The sequence below is a fragment of the Ascaphus truei genome, chromosome 6, assembly GCF_040206685.1.
Source record: "Ascaphus truei isolate aAscTru1 chromosome 6, aAscTru1.hap1, whole genome shotgun sequence".
Lineage (NCBI taxonomy): Eukaryota > Metazoa > Chordata > Amphibia > Anura > Ascaphidae > Ascaphus > Ascaphus truei.
In genome coordinates, this window is record NC_134488.1 from 56,100,790 (window position 1) to 56,121,608 (window position 20,819).

General features: G+C 43.6%; 1 protein-coding gene across 4 annotated transcripts in view; it reads right to left on the bottom strand.

The window, feature by feature from the left end:
* Positions 1-7,500, bottom strand: part of FEZ1 (fasciculation and elongation protein zeta 1) — a 72,574-nt gene extending 65,074 nt beyond the window's left edge. For 2 of the 4 annotated variants that reach the window (XM_075604332.1, XM_075604334.1), the window contains exon 1: positions 7,196-7,500. The gene's annotated coding sequence lies outside the window, so the exon portion shown is untranslated. The remainder of the gene's footprint in view (positions 1-7,195) is intronic. The other 2 variants (XM_075604335.1, XM_075604333.1) reach the window with 1 other exon arrangement.
* Positions 7,501-20,819: the final 13,319 nt, after the last annotated feature.

The window sequence follows — 20,819 nt, forward strand, 5'->3', positions numbered from 1 at the left end:
CTCAGGGGGCAGGCACATCTCTGATGTCACTAACCAGGGACTCAGAGCATGCAGCCACTTCCATCCATACATAGGGCACCTCACCATGGTGTGAGGAAAACCTCCATAACTACTGCTGGCATACCTGTACTTACCAGGGTTTACTGCCAACAGGGAAGATGTCTGCAGTCCATTATTATGCATGGCTACATATAATTATATTATTATATAAGTGTAGCCAAGCCCCTATCCCTTACTGTAGGTGCGGGGGAGCTGGCGGCTAGATGCTGGAGCCCCGTGCAATCGGGGAGACGCTCTGATACTCCGGTGCAGGGGGTGGCCATGTTGGATGCAGTGCTTCCCTGGACTAGGCCTAGTATTGCCTCGTAGGCCCAGCTAGGCCCTGAGACCCCCTCTAGTTTGTGTATTGCAGGGAAGACACCAGATAGGGGCACTTCCCCTTAGCATATAGTGGTACTATTACACTGATGACTGGATGGCCACGCAGTGCCCTGCGACCTGGGACCAGGCCAGGGCCCTGTAGCCATTGTGTGAGACCCTCCAGCTAGAGCTCACACTTCACCAGGCGGATCGGCCGCAAAAGGAGTGAGGGGATTATTGGCTGCCCCACGTCATGGGACCTGACTGATCCTCTAATTCATCAGCGGCACCTGGGTACAGGGAGGTATAAGTGCACCAATGGTCCACAGGGGTAACGCTACCTCACACTTGGGTGGGACTGACATTGGGAAGGACACCAGGGCTATTGGTGCCACCACACCCTCAGTACATTGTGGCATTGGGCTATACTGTGGGTAGTGCACTGGGATACTGTTATTGCATTGTATGTGTGTACAGTAAATATTCGTTATATACCTGTGTGTGTATTCATTTCTGTAATAGTTCCTGTGAAGGAGTTATCCGGCAAATGCTGGGATCCCTCACAGGTGGAGGCGCTGTGCTGTGTTAACGCAGCAGAGCCTTTGTCAATATACAGTGTGTGTGTGATATATATATATATACCGCCTTTCACCATTATCACCCAGCACACAGTGCTTCCACTGCAGCAAGGGATTCTGGGAAATGCCAAGATTGAGAAGCGCATGCTGCATACTTAAAAAAGTTAAATACTTTAATATAATAGTATAGACGAAAGCTCACTCTCAAGATAAAAAATGCAATTCAGCAATGAAAACACAAGACTAAGCTTGTGACCGGCCATCTGCCAAATAGAGGCGTGATGTCTACTATTCAGAGGGTCAATTAGAGGAGATCTACGATCAAGTCCCACTATGCTTCCATTTGCCTCTAATATGGACAATATATCCTTTTGGGCATCCACGCCATTTCGCTTTAACATGTGTCAGCTCTCACTAATGCTGCAATGAACGAAATGGTGTCATGATGGCTTGGAATAACAATCCAATGCGTTTCATCACTAGAAATTTGACTTCATAAGGGTGATAATGCATTCTGTCCTACCCTGATGAAGTCCCTTTTCCAGTGATGTAACACATTGGGGTTTTGATGCCAGCCACACGACGCTCATTGCAGCATTAGAGAGAGCTACCATTGATTAAAGCAGAGTGGGGTGGATTCCCCACAAGGATATCTTGTCCATATTAAAGGCAAACAGAAGCATCATGGAACCGATTTGATAATACCCCTATGTCCCTTACCTTATGCTTCTTATTCAGTGGTGTGAATGCATTTTGATATAACAATAGATTAGTGAGCTAAAGAAAGTGCATGTTTAAGAAAATTGTTTTCCAGACATTATGCAAGCCAGTGTTATTAACTACTAACTATTAGATTGGACAAATGCAGCTACTGTACCACATCTTATACATAGTATTATGAAACTAGGAAAGATTCAAATTTCTCACCTAATTTTCCAAGGTTATAAATCGATGAAAAAGGCATGCAATTCCTTAATCCATTAACCTAGCTCAGCCACAATAAAGTATCAATTTAATGTAAATATTATAGTTTATTGAGAAATGTTGCTGTCGGTATCCGTTTCTATTAACCCCTGTGGGTAGGATTTTGACAAAATCTTTAGTCTTATTCAAACATCCTTCACTGTCACAGAAGACAAAATAGATTTGGTAATTGAAATCATGACCCTTGCTTTAAAGTCACACAAGTGAAGGGTAAACATCTCATGCTTCCAAATAGTCAAATTAGTTAAAAGCTAAGAGGAGATCCATCCATCAGTAAGTGCTTGGATTGGCTCAGACTATCAACCATAAACCTTTTACAGAGGAGATATGGTTCAGTAGTTACGTCTCTCAACAGGGAGTCAGGATATCTGTATCAAGTTGCCAATATTTTCTCGTTCACAGGGGCAAGACATTTCTTTAATGTCTTCTATTTCCCCCCTCTCTCTCTCTCTCTCCACTCTCTCACTCCCACTTCTTCCTCGTCCCTCCTCTCTTTTTTTGACTCCCTCCCTCTCTCTCTAACTCTGCACCCTCTCTCTCAATCAGACCCTACCTCTCGCTCCCAATCTGCCCACTCTCTCACTCTGCGCCCTCTAACTGCAGCCCCTACAACTCCCCACACACCCCTGCCAGGCTCTTCTCGGTGGCAGAGGGGGACCCACCAAGACGACCCAAAGCGAATGTTGGGCCTGACTTCAGAAGGGGCCGAACATCCATCTTTGGACCAGAGGCAGCCCCCTCCACCACCGGGCCCTGGATATTTGACCCTGTGTTCCCCCCCTCACTGTTGGTGGCCCTGGGCCTATGTATCAAGGTACCAATATTTGCTCCTTCCCGGGTGCAAGAAATGAATTTAATGTCGATGTGCCCAGAAGTCAAATATAATGGTTATGTTTGTTAGGGTACACAAATTGTTTATTATATTTGTATATTTTGCCAAATAGGTTTACCCGTAGCACCTCCTACACTAAGACAGCCTGTGAAGGACCATGATGTGGCCCTTGTACTCTCAGTGGCTGAGAGTAAAGGTTCCTAAATCATTCACTGGTCAACTTTGTGATCATCTATTAACTCTTCCTTTGTATGTACAGCCAGCAATTCATTGAAGTACTATGCTCTCAAAGCCCCTCTGCCATAAAAGGGTTAAGTAGTAAAAAAAATATCTTGGCGCTATATAAATAAAAGATAATAATTACACATTTAAAGATAGGAAGAAGGAATCCGGAGCGACAGCACACCAGCTGTGCCAATTTAACGATATACTAGGAAAGGGAAACAGGTGAATGCAAAAGTGTTAGGGGGTGTAGAATATCTTAAATGTACAACGGGATAATGTATTTTATTTTATTGATAAGCGAGCAAAAAGATCCAGCATTTTAAATATGTAGCTTTGAGTCAATTATTGCTACAGAGGAATGAGGATTTAAAAAAAAAAAAAAAAAAAAAAAAAAAGTGATAACTTTTGAAATATGACCCGAAATTATGTGCTTGAAGCAGTCACGTTACTATTTGCAGGATAACTGGTCAAGGTGACACATGAAGCAGATGTTAGAAGTAAACCAAGTTTGACACCCATCCCTATGGTCCTTTCAGCGCATCTGACGCTAAAGGGGGTTAATAATTTGTCCCTTACCGTACTCCATGCAACCAATACACAAACAGGCAGAGCCAATTAAGCATATGTAATTTTGCCTGCAGCTTTCCACCAACAGTTTATGTATGAATCTACAGTACGTTCAGATTCCCTGTAATCAAATGCAGACAAATGAACAGAAGGAGTTAAAATAATGATGTAGTACTGTACCATCAGAGGTTATGGCACATCATCGTTAACATTGCCCATGACACCCAATAAATATTTTTATTGCAGCCTCAATGGGGAAGTGTAATGTATTTATTTTATGGTGCTCCTTACCTCTTAAATTTGGATCTGGTTGTTTAAACCTATTCCCTGGCCTATGTTTCTGGCAGTGTACTCTGTCATGTAATAACCGTATTGCCATTCCCCTTCTCCCTTTTCTTTTTAGGAGGCTACTGTAACTTGCAGATCAGTACACAAGTAAAAGGCTGTCAAAATACCATCTGCAAGGTTGCTGTGTTGATTCTAAACAATAATAGTAGAGTGTATGGGAATATACTGGTGACAATCTTTTAAGTTGTTATAGAAATGTTGTATAAATGAAAGGTTCCCATGTACTGTACAAAGTGCTGTATAAATGGAAACACAAAAAGCACATACAGCAAAATGTAGGGAAATCATTGCAGAGTACATAATTATGATAGCTTGGGGGTGTTTGTCTTTTCAAGCAGAGACAGCCCTCCCCAATGACTTTCTTAACCACACCTTTATCTCCCCTTCCTTCTTCCTTAACCTCTACACTGCTGGAGGCACTAAGTATGTATAGCAGATGGAGAGGTTAACATCTGCTATTTTGAACCCTTAAAAAGGATGAAACAGCTGTCTGTGACACACTGTGAGTGCTCATTTGCATGTCATTACCCAGAATCCCCTGCTGAAGTGGAAGGATTTAATGCTAAGAGATTATGGGATAAGGCAGGTTTGTGGACCTGTCAGAGACATGTGCATGTGCTCACAAGTGGTCTTTTTATTTGCTGAAAAGTGAACAAATAAATGCAAACTCTTATGCAAGTCGCCTGGTGTGTATACTTTTTCTATTTGATATTTCTATCTTTTCTTAACTGATTCTAATGTTCTCTTTCCCCCTGTTCAATATGACCAGAAGCTGTTAACACAGTTATGAATGATAACTTCCATTGCCTTGGAAGTAAACGCATTGTAATTTGTGCATTGACAGCTTGTCACCATATTGAATACAGGCCTTTATATTTTCTTTTCCCCTCTATTCTTTAACATCTTTTCTATGCTATGTTATATTTTAGTGCAGGGCCTATGACACAATTTCTTCCTCGGTAACATACAGAAGCAGCTTTTAATTTGTGCTCCATCCTCTACTCCTTCATTGTCCATTTCTCTCCCTCTCAATCTCATCACCTTTTTTTTATTTTTCACCATTTTCTCTTCCTTTTTCTTTCATGGATTCCCCTTTATCTTTTTCTCTTTCAATGGCTTTCACATTTGGGCTCACCCGCCTTCCCCCTCCATCTCCCCATCTTTCACATGTGATTCCTCCAATCCCTTGCACTAGTCTCCGTGCCCCTGCTTTTTCCTTTTCCTTGGTTACACTTCACCAAGCCTGGGGCAAAGATCACTCTGTCCACTGCCACAAACCAAAACATTCACCACATATCTACACATCTTTCTCAAGGGAAGCACAGAAAGGGATGCAAGGACTGGTGAAAGATTTCTTACGCAAATGACCTGCCCTGTTTATTTACCCTAATAGGTAGCGTTATCTGTAACAAAAGCAGTAGTCTGTGTATATGATTTAACCAATTACATTGTAAGCTCTTCATTGCAGGACTCCTTTTCCTAATGTTTATGCCTGTGGCACTTATTCCCATTCTGTCTCCTATTATTTTGTCACGTGTATTACAGCTTTGAAGATGTACAGATGCAGCGGCCATTATTTTAACAAACCACGCGGTGTATACCTCGGAATACCCACGTCATGGCGCGGGATTTCTTCCAACCGTACCGGCTTAAGGCGTGAGTGCAGAAAATGGCATTTTAGTGTTCTGGTTTTTAAACACCTGAAATTGTCACAGTAGCACAGTACTGTACACATTACAATTCATTCATTTCATTGCACACAATCCATGAAATTCAAACAAAGCAACCATGATAAACACGTGTGCCTGGGGCGATTGGCCGCGTTAATGCCACGTGGAGTACAGCAGCGCACACGTAAACGGCGCCGTGATTTGTTAAAATAATGGCCGCTGCATCTTTATGTACTGTACAGTACATGGATGGGGCTATAGAAATAAAGATATACACAGATACCTACCTTTTATAAAGCAATGGAGTGCTGGCCTCTCGGGATGCAAAATGTTTTTTTCTTATTGTATGTTGGAGAGCTTAAAACCCCTAACATTGAATAATATTTACTGTTTATACAAATGTTACTGCCAGTGCATGTTGCACGGTGCATACACTTCGAATAAATAATACAATCAATGTGAATTCCTGCTTTTGGAGAATGTTTTTTTCTGATTTGACTTGGAACTCCCTGGAAAATTGCTCTAAAACAAGTATTCCCACTACTAAGGCTGGTGCTTAAAACGTGGCTTTTTTTTTTTTTTTTACTTCTAATGGGTTAAGAAGGAAACATTATTTCTATACCCAAGAAAGATGCACGCCAAATATTTTGTCTCATGTTCTTTGCTAGGTAATACATTCCTTATGATATTATACCCAAGTTGGGAAGTTGTAGTATTTCATACATTGCTTGTATATACCTGTTTGGTCCTGCCCCCGTGCATCTCCGACTTCAAGCATTATTCCCTTCAAGTACTTACAATACAAAGCCCTTGTATTCTATACAGTGAACATTATATTGCATCATATAGTGTATTGACTGAGTCCGCCTGCTTCTACCCAGTCCAATTTAATTTGTTTTGACCTCCTGCAAGGGCTCATAAATCAATACCACGGACAGCTGCCAATCCTAGAGCCTAAAAATGCGTATTACTAGACCGATGACAGAGAAAACCACAAACCAAAGATTAACAACTACTCAAATGTCTGGCATTTATGAAAACTAAGGGTAATGAGAGAACTGTATACGCTGATACATAACCAAAGCATGATATACAGATTCCTTTGTATTTGGCTCAGCAGCTATTTTCACAGGTCAGTCATGACCAGATGTACACAAGGAAATCACCATAAACAGCAATGTTTCGTGGCACAGAATTTATACCTTTTTACTTCCTGCTAGAAAGCAAGAGCACTGCAGTAGCTGGTACAGTACCCAGTGATTTTACTCTAGGTCATGACCTGATACTATTCCTGCAGTGTAATTCGATTGTGTCATACAGTACATACTGTATGTAAAATAAATACCTGTCCCTATAGAGGATAATCACTTAATGGTCAAGAGTTCCTGCACTGCCATATTGCTACTAATCAAGAGCTGTCATCACATATCATTTGCAAATCTAAACATACCAATGAGATAGAACATGACATAATTATATAAACACTGAATATGCATTTTAAATTGATGGTAGTATCTTTCTAAAAAGGGACCTTAGAAATGGAATAGTATCATATTTCCTATGTAAGATGGCGTGAATGAAAATCAACCATCAATATAACAGTTTCATTGTATAGACAGAAAAACATGCACCTGCAAAGAGCGGAGATGTGCCAGCAGCTTCCCAGAGCAGAAGGAAGAAGAATGCAGATAGATGCAAGTAGTCCTTGTTAGATGAGCATCCTAGCCCATGTATCTGCTGCGGCTTTTTAGGGTGATGCTGGATGCTTGATGGATGTGTTGGATGGAGAGCTACTGCATTCAGTGGAAATGCTGCTAAAATGTATGATGGTGCCCGTTTCCAACCTTCTGCAAGCAACCAGTCCTTGGTTTAGAGGAGCGTAACAATCCTGAACCACAACCCTGCCTCAGCTGCTTATGAATATTCATTGCCTCTGAAACACTGTTGACAACAGTATAGTCACTCCCACAGCAGCCAGAGGCTGCTCTCTGGAGATAGGCAGCAGCGGTGCATAATCAGTATGAGTAGCAGGAGATAGAATCAGTGAAACATGTTTAATGCATTCAATGGCATCAGAGCTTCAATAATGCTTAAAGTGGAGTGAAAGAAAGGTTAATGGAAAATAAATCTTGATAAGATGATAAATTTTATTTTGACGTGAATGAAAATATTGTTGGCCTGTAAGTAAGGCTTTAGCATAGAAAGGGTGTATTTTAAACATTCTAAATTAAAGGCTTGGGGCCTTATTCTACACTGTACAGTATCTGCCAAAGCCGTAGTTCGGGTTGTTTTTGTCTGAAAATCCCTATTGAAGGCTATATCGATTTTTGGACAAAAAAAGCCCAATGACTGCTTCGACAATTGTATAATTACCTCCTTAATCAACATCTTTATAACAGTGTTTTATTTTTTTGCAATTTTATTTTTATAAACTGTAATACTATATGCAGTTGAAGAATATACTGTAGGGGTAGGTAGTTGGCCTGGAGAAGGGAGGGGGAGAGGGGTTAACCTCTTCATTACCATAGCAGTTAGCCACTAAGTTAATGTATTTTAATATTGTTAATGTTTTTTTTGCCAATGTGGATTTCTAGACTCCCCATTGCGAGGGCCTAGTTATCCAGTGACAATCAATGGTTTTATGTTTACAATTTATTTTGAATGTTTTTTTTTAGTTTTTATTAACGTGTACAAAGAAATTCAAAGTTGGCTTTCTTGACAGTACTCGAGTTACATACTTCTGCAAAGTAATTTCTCTTACCACAAAGTTTTCAGGTTTTACCTAATGCTAGGCAGTCTCCTGCATGTGGATATGTATGTTCAGAGTTGCCGCACAGACTTGCAGTAGATTTTTTGGGGGACATCTGTCTTGGGCATGCTTGCTCTTGCAGTCTATTGCAGACTTTCTGTGTTTGTTGTCCTTTTTCCATGCAATTCTGAGGTCCGGGGACCCAGTGCATCAGGTCCTCCCTTTCCATCTACAGACCCACGTGGACTGAATTGTAGTGCGGATCAGACCGCAAAGTGGCTAATAGCAACATAAAACTACACTACATACCCCCGTTGCCCAGATAATGATTGGGGTTAACCCCTCCCATCACCCCTTCCCCCCCTCCGGGAGGCCTAACCACAATCCCAGGGCAACTACCCCTATAACTCTACCCTACCTCCCCTCTAGAGTCTAATGGGCCTATGCTCTATGCGGCGCAAAAAGCATTTTCGGCAGGGTTTGAACTCGCCATGTTTTTGGCGAGTTACTCTCACGGTATGCAGGAAGGCCTGAATATCAGTGAGAGCAACCTGAGTTGCCGGTGGCGAGATGACCTGCCTGCCGAGAAGGGTTTCCCTGGCGAGGTCTGTCTGCAGCAGAGATATCCGCCACTCTCTCTGTACAAATCTCGCCAGAAAAAAAAATATTTTTAAATAAAAATGTTATTACTAGTCTAGATGAACAGGGGGTCTCCAGAGCAGAACCGCGTTGGTTTGAGGTTCGGGGAACCCTGCTTCCCGAGATACAGGCCAGGTTATGGGGTGCCGGTATCCCTCTGCTTGGAGATGTCCCGGTCACGTGACCGGGACATTTAAATCCTGCAGGGGGATACCGGCACCCAATAACGGGGCCTGTATCTCATGAAGTAGGGGGTGCCCGAGGCTGAAACCAATGCGGTTCTGCTCCGAAGACCCTCTGCACATCTACACTAGAGTCAAAACAAACATATCAATAAACAATAATTCATTACCGTAGCGGAAATCCGCTAAGGTAATGAAGCTGCATTAATGTAATTTTTATTAATAGCGTGCTGGAGCAGGGGGTCTCCTGAGCTGAACCACATTGATTTCAGCCTCGGGTACCCCCTGCTTCCCGAGTTATGCCCAGATATGGGGTGCCAGTATCTCCTCCATTATTTACATGTCACGTCACGCGATGTGGACGCAATAAAAATGGCAGCAACACTGGCATCCGATGCCCCAAACCGGGGCCTGTAACTTGGGAAGCAGGGGTCCCTGAGCCAGAAATCAAATCGGTTCAGCTCAGGAGACGCCCTGCTCCCGAACACTATTAATAAAAAATACAATAAGGCAGCTTCATTACCTTAACAGCTATTCGCTAAGGCAATGAAGGGGTTAAGGCACAATAGCATGTTTATTGGGGACAATTGCCCCCCATAAACTTTGAAATATACAACACACCCACCCCCTGTGCCCCCCACAACTCCTATACCCCCTTAGCATACATAACATATCTTAATTATTTTGGGATGCACAAGAATTATACTACAGGACGACGGTGGCCCTCGGGTGGTCCTGACTGCGGTGCGTCCCTTCCCCTCATCAGCCAGGCTCCATACAATGGAGGGTGCGGTTCGCTGCATCTTTTACCTTTCTTAGGCCTCGGGCATGGTCAGCGCTTATGCGCTGACCCGTGCTGAGCCGTGCTGCTGCTCGAAACTGAGCCCCTGCAGCCGCAATGAGAGCGGCTTTAGCAGGGGCTCGCGCACGCTTGCGGAAGCGTGTGTCTCACGGAGTTTTGAAATTTGGCGCTCGCCGGAGCGCAGGGCCGGTCACGTGAGCGGTTCGCCCAATGAGGGCGAACTAGCTCCATGACGTCACTGGCCCGCACCCGTCCCGCCCCCTGACGGCGCGCTGTGTAAGGCCAGGGAAAGCACCGCTTTCCCTGAGCCTCAGCGCGCCTCCGCACTCTTTGGGGCACTATGTCCCAGGCCTTAGGGGGAACAGAAGTTGCTGACAGAGGCTCACTGTGCATCCTCCCCCTGGTGGAATTCAGAGGAGGGGCACACTCTATCATGGAGTGGTTCTGGCTCTGCACTGAGCCACGCACATTGTGGTGGTGGAGCTCTAGTTTTTGCGCCAGACCCGGACACAATTTTGTACAGGCGGGCGGTCAGCAGCACGTGCGCTCTCCTGACTTGGCGGGAGACGCCATTTTAGGTGTAACTCACTGTTATGTTGTGGAGAGTCCACTGAGTATATAAGGGGAAAGCCTTCTGCTGGTGCATCTGGAGCCTGTAAGGTCAGAGGGGAATTTTCCCGGCATATTTCCTGACCCACCGTCCATAGTATGGTAGCCCAGTAACCGGTGGGGTCATATTTTTCTCCTATCACCCGCACTTTGCCTAAGCCCAGAAGTTTCTCTAGGGATTCCTGAAGTACACTCCCCTCCTCATCCATGGGCAGTAACATGATTCCTGGTATTCTACAGCTATTGGGAACCCCGGGTCTGATCTCAGCAGCGCCTCCAAATGTAACACAGTTCCCCCCTCTCCCCAATCGCAGATAGGGACAGGTGTGGGAATATATCTGTATTACCAGGTGTGGTGCTTTACCTGTCAGGCTCACAGCAAGCCTGAACCTCCGCCAGTTGAGAGCCTGGGGTGTATCCTCTGGAACGATACTCACAATATACAACGCCTCCTACCTGTGCAGGATTCTAGTGTGTAGAATGACCCTTGACACAGGACCCACATATAGTAGCCACATACACCAGGTTATGGTTAAACAGTTTACTGCATGCAGATAAGAATAACACATACATCAGCAACAACAACCTTGGTGTCACCTCTGCAACACTGGGCCTCATAGGCTGTAACCCCAAACCATATTTTCCAGAGTCCCAAGAGTCCCCCTCCCACCCAAGTGTGGGACCGCGCTGCCCACTAAGAAGAGATGAGGGTTGGTGCAGTTGGTGTATGATGCAGGTACCTGCCGGGTGAGATCCCTTTAATCCAGAAGGGTGATCCCCCGTCATCATCTGCCTCTGCGTGGGGTGGCTCCCGCATGGAGTGATCCACCTTAAGAATGTCTGTTATCTCTGCTAGTCAGCAGAGAGTGATTCACCTTTAACAACCGTGGCCAGGATATACACACTTCCTGGCTGGACCCTCACTGTAATGCTGCTCTACAGGACCCTGTCCCTATCATAGGGGGCATCCCTGTAGCAGCCACAAGATGAGGGTGAGTTGGATCTAGCTGGGGCCTAAGGGGAGACTTCTGGCCTAGTGCAGAGGCTATTTGCCTCCCTGCACATAAACACCCTCCCTTCTCTGTGTCCCAGCTCCAACTGACTTCCTGGGCTAGTGCTCAACAATGTATCTTTCCCTTCAGGGGAAGCTGGAAGCCCTATTGTCTGCTGTTGCATCACATGTGCTCCAGCCCCTGGGGCTGCTGGGAGTTGTAGTCCTTTGGACACCTCTTTCTCATTGGGGCCACATGTGCTATGGATACTGCGCATGCACGACATCATAATGGCCGCCGACACCGCTAACTGTGGGTCGTCCCTGCATTATGGAGTGCCAGGTCTGCCACTTCTCACTCTAAGTAGTGGACGTCGCTTCTGCGCATGCGTGAGCACATCCAAGATGGCGGCGCCCTGCAGAGGGAGCCACCGGCCAGCCCGTTGCCACACGCAACTACCCCCACCATGACGAAGGTAAGGGAGGGGGAAACGGAGGACCAGGGAACCAGAGGGGACCAGGCTACATAAGTATTGCTGCCACCTGGCTCTAAATGAAAGGGATTGCTTCAGTTGGTGATGGTTTTAAATCAGAGTGGGAGATATACCGAGATGTTAACTTCCAAAAAACAAAATAGCCTTTAAATAGAAAAATAAAAAACAGTGAGAGTAAAAATGTCTGGATCTAAAACCTTAACAGAGTGAAGCTTACGTTTGAATATATAGTGGGTCATGCACTAAGCTACGTTAAGTCACTTTTAGAGCGCAAAGTGCTCTTAGAACGTGATGTTGTGCTGAACCCGATAGGCACTTTGCGCTATAAACTGACTTTTTTCAGGAGTTTTTCCTAAGTCCAACTTTGCTAGTTCATTACCCTGTTTGCGTTAAATTCTGCCCTTAGCGTACGCGAAAGTTGCGTTTATCAGAACACGTCAGCTCAAGGTAGACGCAAAAAAAGCTGGACTTAGAAAAAATTATTTTTGCATGCGCAAAACCCATGCAACAGGCCGGTGGGTGTCCCCGGCTGACCCCGCGGGTTTCCGGGGGTCCCCGGCTCAAGTAGACCATGTGACAGAGGCTTTACTTCAGCCAATCAGAATTGGGATGGAGTTCCCACGCTCTGATTGGCTACCGTACTGTAAGGAATCGGGGGCCATGTCCCTTGCAGCGTGACCCCTCCTTACCCACTACCAGTACTGCAGCTGCTGCTGCCCCTGCCCCCCGTCGCTACCCATGCCGCCGCCCAGTGCTTACCTTGAACTCTGCCGTCGCCATCTTGGATTCTGGCACTGGTGTTACAGACTCTCAGCTGGGCTCTACTATTTCCTGGTCTCTCAGCCCCTCACGAGCAGCTCCTCGACCCGCCTCCGCCATGCCCCTCTTCCGGATTGGTCACTGTCGCTTTAAATATCCTGCTCTGACTTCACTTCCTTGCTCTGCATAGCTCCTTGCTTCCTGTGTAGCCTGGAAACTGTGTCGTGCTCCTGTTTGTCTTTACTCCTACAGATTTGAACCGGCTTGTCTGAATTACCCCTCTGGCTCCCGACTTCGGCAAGTACAACAACTATTCTAAATCTTAATCCAGGCCTGGCCATGCTACAACCACATCCCGGACCCGCTCCCTCTGCTGTCGGTGTGTATATTCAACATCCCACCTCAGTACAGGGGACTGGCCTGGTCTGCGGGCTGCACAGCGTGACACGTACCATGTGTCGCCGGCCATCTTTGTTTTGATGACGTCATCTTAAAGGCAATTGAAACTCAGCCATTCTGATTGACTGGCGTCATTGCCTTTAAATGACATCATCATTATTTTTTTTTTTTACAATTCACATGTTTTTCACGGCCCAATCAGGACCGTGGGAAACATTTGACCAAAATGTGACGTCATAGGCCTATAAAAGCCTATGTCGCCTCATTTTGAAGCCAGACGCCGAGGAGGGAACACCTCCTCTCCTAAGAAGAGAAGAAGGGCATGGCAGAAAAAGATGGAAGAAGACGGAGAAGACCCTAAAGAAGAAAATAAGATCCCAATACTGACGGGAAGGATTACAAATAGAAGAAAGAAGACACCGTTATGGATTGTAAGGGTTTATTTTTTTATGGTTACCTGTGGATTGGTTCCAGTGCTTCTGGGTCGCCTGGATTTCGGTGAGTGGGCATCTAATGGTAAGTAAACAAAAGAAAAGTGTATTATTTTAACTTTTACAGTTTCTTTTTATTTTTGATTCATGTCTTTTATTTTTTTAGTCCCATTTAATGCCCGTGTATGTATCTATTATGTACCTATGTATACACATACATTCACGGACACTGAATGGGTGTATTATATGTGATTTTTGGATGTAAATGCATTGTTTTTTATGCTCTATTATTTCCCCTGTATGTTATGTATATCTATCTATATGTAAAGACATACAGGGATAATAATTTATTGTTTTTCTAATGTTTATGTTCTTTTCATGTATGGCTAATGTATTTATCAGCTTTATTTTGACATTGGTGTGAATAATGTAATTTGTATTCAGTTACAGGTTATTTTTTTTAATGCTTCTTTCTGGTAGTTAGATTAGAATGATGGTGGTTACTTTCAATTAGAATTCTTTTGGCAATGGTTTGGCTTTAGGAATTGAATAGGGAATTGTATAATTGATTTGTATTGTATTGTACAGGCATACCCCGCATTAACATACGCAATGGGACCGGAGCATGTATGTAAAGCGAAAATGTACTTAAAGTGAAGCACTACCTTTTTCCCCACTTATCGATGCATGTACTGTATTGCAATCATCATATATGTGCATAACTGATGTTAATAATGCATTTGTAACAGACTCTATAGTCTCCCCGCTTGCGCACAGCTTCTGTACAGGTAGGGTGCTGGTATTGCTGTTCAGGACGTGATGACAGGCGCATGCGTGAGCTGCCGTTTGCCTATTGGGCGATATGTACTTACTCGCGAGTGTACTTAAAGTGAGTGTACTTAAAGTGGGGTATGCCTGTAATTGGTTTAGGAAATTGATTAATTGATTGATGGTAATTGTATTGATGTTGCTTAGTTTCTATTTGATTTTCATGATGGCATTGGTGGTTAGGGGACATTGTTCATAGTGTATTTTATTGTTACATATATTTTGCATTGTGGCCCACGGTGACCCGCGGAGACCACCTGGTGGACCATGGCGCCTGGCGGGACCCACCAACAGGCCTCCAGACCCTGTGTGAAACATGATGCTGGGCACCTGTAGGTCTGTGAGGTGACCCGTCAGGCCCACCGGGGACTCCCGTGGGCCTGGGTTTGAACCCTGTATGTAAAAGAATAAATCATGTATTTATGGGGGGGGGCACAGGGGGTGGGTTATGTATTTAATAAATAGAATGATGTTTATTGTGGGGCTGTGTATTGTTTTTATTGTGGGCACTGGGGGTGGGGGGAGGGGCTATTGGCCCCAAGGGTATGTGGGTAGGCCTCCTGGCTGGGTAGTGGGTGAGGGTGGTTAGGCCTCACGGGGTAGTGGGGGAGGGTATGTAGGCCTCCCGAGTGGTGGGTGAGGGTGGGTTAACCCCTTAATGACTGTAGCAGTTAATAACCGCTATGGTGATCAAGGGGTTAGGGGACATTACATTGGATGTTTTTATTCTTGTGTACAGTATGTTTTGCAGCATCGGAGGGGGCATGGGCAGGATGAAGATGAGGATGAGGATGAAGACGGCCTTCATCGTGGGTGCCTGTAAAAGGTAAGTGTAATATATATTGACTGTATTTATTCTAATTTATATGTATTTAAAATGGGCAAATGCATCATTATCCATATGTGGATAATAGTTATTTTGCCCATTACTGTATAGTATGTGCTAGGGGGCGGGGGGGATGTGTGTTGTATATTGCTATGTTTATTGTTTATTATTATAAACATGCTAATGTGCCTTAACCCCTTCATTGCCTTAGCGGATAGCCGCTAAGGTAATGAAGCTGCATTAATGTAAATTTTAATAATAGTGTGCGGGAGCAGGGGGTCCCCTGAGCTGAACCGCATTGATTTCTACCTCAGGGACCCCCTGCTTCCTGAGTTAAAGGCCCCGGTTTGGGGCATCGGTGCCAGTGTCACCGCCATCTTTATAGAGCCCACGTCGCGTCTTGGACGCTATAAAGATGGTGGCAACACTGGCACCAATGCCCCATACCGGGGCCTGTTACTCGGGAAGCAGGGGGTCTCTGAGGCAGAAATCAATGCGGTTCAGCTCAGAGGACCCCCTGCTCCCGCACAATATTATTAAAATGTACATTAATGCAGCTTCATTACCATAGCGTATAGCCGCTACGGAAATGAATTATTGTTTATTGTTATGTGTGTTTTAATACTAGTGTAGATGTGCAGGGGGTCTCCTGAGCTGAACCGCATTGGTTTCAGCCTCGGGGACCCCCTTCTTCAGGAGCACAGGCCCCTTTATGGGGTGCCGGTATCCCCTGCAGAATTTAAATGTCCCGGTCACGTGACGCGGGAGCTTTAAAGTGCAGGGGATACCGGCACCCCATAACGGGGCCTGTATCTCCTGAAGTAAGGGGTCCCCGAGGCTGAAACCAATGCGGTTCAGGTCCTGAGACCCCCTGCTCATGTACACTATTATTAAAATATATTTATTTAGTGTACGATCGCCTGTAACAGCCTTGCATGGAGATACAGAATCTCCATGCAAATGTTACATGCGGCTTTTTTTTTCTTTCAGCTAGCGAACGGAATGGTTAAGAATGCTAGCAGGGGGGAAAAAAGCAACACGTACGCTGTGGGTGTTTTCGACCATTTTGAGCAGGTACGTTAAAAAATGGGTTCAAGGCCTTAGTGAATCGCGTCCCCGGCCTCACTTTTTAACGAACCTGCTTTTTTGGAACATCAGAACGCAAAGCCATTGAGCTTAGTGCATAGCCCCCATAGTGAGAAGTTCTTAGGGCAGATTCAGATATTTCAGGATTTTGGCCCATGTTTACTAACTGGTCCAAAAGAACCTTCAAAATAAATCAATAGAATAAGATGCCTTATAACTGAGCACATGCAAACTCTCTTCCGGGAGATTTGTTAGGGAAATGCAGGATACCTTTCTATTGGCTTGCATTTGGTTGAGGGAGAGTTTTTCAGGTAGAAAGAAACCCCATGCTATGATAAGCATTATGAGGGAGTCTCTTCATAAATAGGGAGAGTTGGTCAATGTGCTTATGACTTCTAGTGACTTATGGAATAGTGCTGCTTAGTACATATGGGCCATAATCCTTTCAGTGCTGAAGGAGTCTGCAATGCAAATGCATTGCAAGCTAATCCAGCATTAAAGGAGTTAAAATCTCCCATTCAAATTTGGAACTACTGTAGCTCCAGCTGAAACTATCCACATGGCAACCCAGTGTGAACTTGTATTAAAAATCTCTTAAACAGAAAGCCTTACAATTCTTAATGCATGATTACTCATTGATTCTAGACTGAATATTACTTTTTAACTACATTTAGTCTTCTTCTGTGCACGTTAAAGCGTTTCAGTGGAAGATATTGTAATCACTGTTGTATTCAAGTTCTTTTACAACACCCACTCTAGTTTCTTATTTTATTACATGTTCTTTGGAAAGAATAAAGTACACTTTGATGACATTTGAACCAGTGAACAAAATGTTACAGAATGCTTTCTGTTCTTGATAATGAAAGTCAGCTTTTTGTGCCGTTCTAGAGATAACTTGGTGCTTTCAGTCTAATTTCTATGGAGAAATGTTCACATCCCAGGAACACCATTTGCATTCTAGTCTGCAGTCTCAGCAAATAGGCCTTGGGCTCTGTAACCATGGAAACTGAAATCCCTGAAGGTGTTCAGGCCAAAATAGGGATGAGGCTAGGGGTACTTGAATCTCATTGGCATTGCTAAGGACTGTATTACTGACATAACTCACTGTCTTGGAGCCAGAAAAACAACCCTCAAGATATTTTAGAATAGCACACCTATATTTTAATATTTCTATCTATTTCTCACACTGATGAGAGCCAAAAGGTTGAAACAGCTGTCTGTGAGTAGGGTTACTGGCTATGCACTTCTTTAACCCAGACTGTGCTTGAAAAGCTGTGTAATACTGCAGGCATAAGCTTTTCCCTATGCTAAAATGGACAAGAAGCAAAAGTGACAGTGGGTGCTCATTTGAATGCCATTACCCAGAATCCCTGGCTGCAATGAAAGCATTGTACGCTAGAAGATAATGGGGAAAGGCAGGGTTGCAGACCTGTCTGTGATGTGAATGTGCTCACAAGTGATATTTTTAGTTGCTATTATTTATGTAATAGATAATAGATCATTTATAATAAATGTTGATGTTCTATTTTTCTTTTACTTAAAGTTTATTGAAGGTTTTGATAAATGTGGGATACAGGACCAAACAAAAATAGGGGTTAAGAGGAAATCAGGAAATCAAAGACTGCAATCATTGAGTCAGTTTATGATTTTATTCCAGAGTAATCCTAACATGGGGCAAGACCACCACATGTGCATCAATGAAACCTTTCATCCCTAGATCTTTGGGCAATGGGGAGAAGTTCCAGGGTAAATGATTGAGAGTTTACCTGGTACAGTATGAGGTACCGCCATGTGTAAGTTTTATAAAGTGTGAATGGAAGATTTTGATCCTGGGAGTTCATACAAAGCACTTCAAAGAGACTGAGGGTGTTGTTGGATGTATTTGATTGAGGAAGCCCCTAAATTGGATTTAGCTGAAAGGCTCCTGACTTGGAAGTTTCAGCGGATAGTTTATCAAATGTCTTTATTTAGTGATTTAAAGATTCTTAATTCCTTACTAAATCTCTAGACTACCAGGCCATAAAATTGGAATTAAATAAACCTGGTTCAAAATAAATAGTGAGGTAAGTAAGCTTTACTAGTTAGGTTATATTTAGGTCTGCTGGTCTCCTCAAGCTTGGGAGAGTTATATACCGTATTTTAGGGGGAATAGTCTGAAGGGAGATTCTCGGATTTTGGTAACCAAAAAGTTATTTATAAACTGGCTGGTGCTATAATGGAAGATTCAAGTTTCATCCATTATTAAAGACTTGTGTTAAGATGCTCTGAGATCGCTGGGGATGAGGGAGAGTTAGGAAGTAAAATTAGGAAAATAAGGTTCAATAAGAGCAGAAACAAGATATCCGAGGTCATACAGAGGCAGTCAGTAAATACTTACTGTAGCTGAGAGGCAGAGGGAACAGGAGTGTGGACTGCTTAGGAAAATAGTTGCAATGCAAGAAGTGTTGCATTTCCTGGTCTTAAATGTGTCCCAATCAGGAAGTGGGTGAGTCCAACATAGCATCTAGGAGTTGTAGTTTATTAATGTCTCTAGCCTGGTGGACATTTGTAGTAATGCATCCTGAATGCTTTTTCAAGAGAGCAGAACTAACTTCTAGCAGTTGAACCGGACTGACAGATGCCACGAAACAATTACAATGGGGTAGTGTTATAATATGAGGCATTGATGTTTTGCTAGGGAAAATCGTGACCTCAGCTCCAGTGAGCAGAGATCATGATTGGAACGGAAGAGTGGGAGAATTTCCTTTTCTTTTTCTAACATCAGCTACAGAAAGCGATCATGTGATCATTAAACTAGGGATCACATGACCCAGAAGCTGGAAGGTCCTTGGCATGGAGTGCCACAAACCTTCCTGCACCCCAAGGGTTAAATATATAACCTATTGCGTTCATTTCCAACCTCTGCCAATTGTATTCACTCTATGTGGCTTTGCGAGAGTCACCACATAGAAGCTACTGGAATGTATTGCGTTTCTATTATTTCCACTAAGTTTAGCACTAGTAATGATATCTAAACTACTGAGTTAGTGGTACCTGCATAGGATTAATCTCTTTGCATTGTCACTGTCGCTAGAACTATCAGAATGGAAAAAATCAATATTATCATTGTACAGTATGTACTCAGTATTATATGTTAGGGCAATACATATCTACATTTGCTATGAAAAAGCATTGCTTTATTGATCTTCTTTTGCTATATGGAAGTTAGAGATATCCATTATAACACACACTACAGCATTTACTTAGCTTCCAATAATACCTTTATAACAGTATCAGTGAATCATCAGGAGTATCTATCTCAAGGCCTTCTAGGAGCTTGGCTACACCTGCTATGGACAGGGCCTCCTCCACTTGAATAATTGCTCTTGCACTTGAGAAATGATTGCAGTTTCTCCAGTTGAGAAATTGTATGTACAATATATGCTCCTACATTCTGAGTGCATCTCTGAGCCGCTTGTCCTAAAGGTGTCAAATCATAGCCATCCCATTTCTTGTGAAATGGTACCCAGAGTAGAGCAAGCCCACAAGACTCTAGAGCAGTGTTGTCCAACCAGGGTTCTGCAGCACCCTGGAGTTGGCTTGGAAATGCTGCCTACCAAGGAGAATAGGGACAGAGGAAATGTGTCCCAAAATTCCTGGAGTCGTCCCTGTGTGAAATGACTTAATTCATACCATGGGTAGATAGCAGGAGGGAAATCACAGGGAGAATTCAATGTGGCCTATTCTAGTAGCTTCGATGCGTTTACTGCTATCTCGCAAGGTATGGCATGTTCCCACCGAACCGTTTGTCATTTGTGTTATCACGGTATTCAATTATAACAAAATGAGAGAAAACCGCTCAGCCTCTGTCAAGGAGAAGTGGTGGGTGCACTAGGGAGATAATATGTGAACACAGAGATAACTGGGCTGAACCCCCAAGAGGGGGGGGAGTAAGCTCAGAGGAAAGGCCCCTATTGCATGAACTCGCCTACCACATTAGTAATCAAATCAATGTCACAATGAGCTATAAGAATACAGAAGTTAGATTAAAAGTGAATGGTTCCCTAACACATGAAAGTAAAATGAAACAATTAAAACAACAAATTTAATAGGTCCTTAGACCGATAAGATAAATGGGAACACTTGACACAATAAACATATAAATCCACCTGGTGATACAAAAATACACCAGATAAAGGTAGTGTAATGTGTAAAAATCCTTTTACCTAATATGTCAGATACATGCAGCGGTGATACTGCTTATCCAGTAGGCTCAAATGGCCAGACCAGGAAAAGGACAAGAGAGCCACAATAACCTGTCTTAAATAGCATAATAAATGATCACTAACTACCCAACAAACATTAAAAAACACAACAAACCTACTACCTCCAACACTACCTCCTTCTCTACCTCCAACAACCCCCCCAACACATACAGTACAGTAATGGGCAAAATTACTATTATCAAGCTATGGATAATA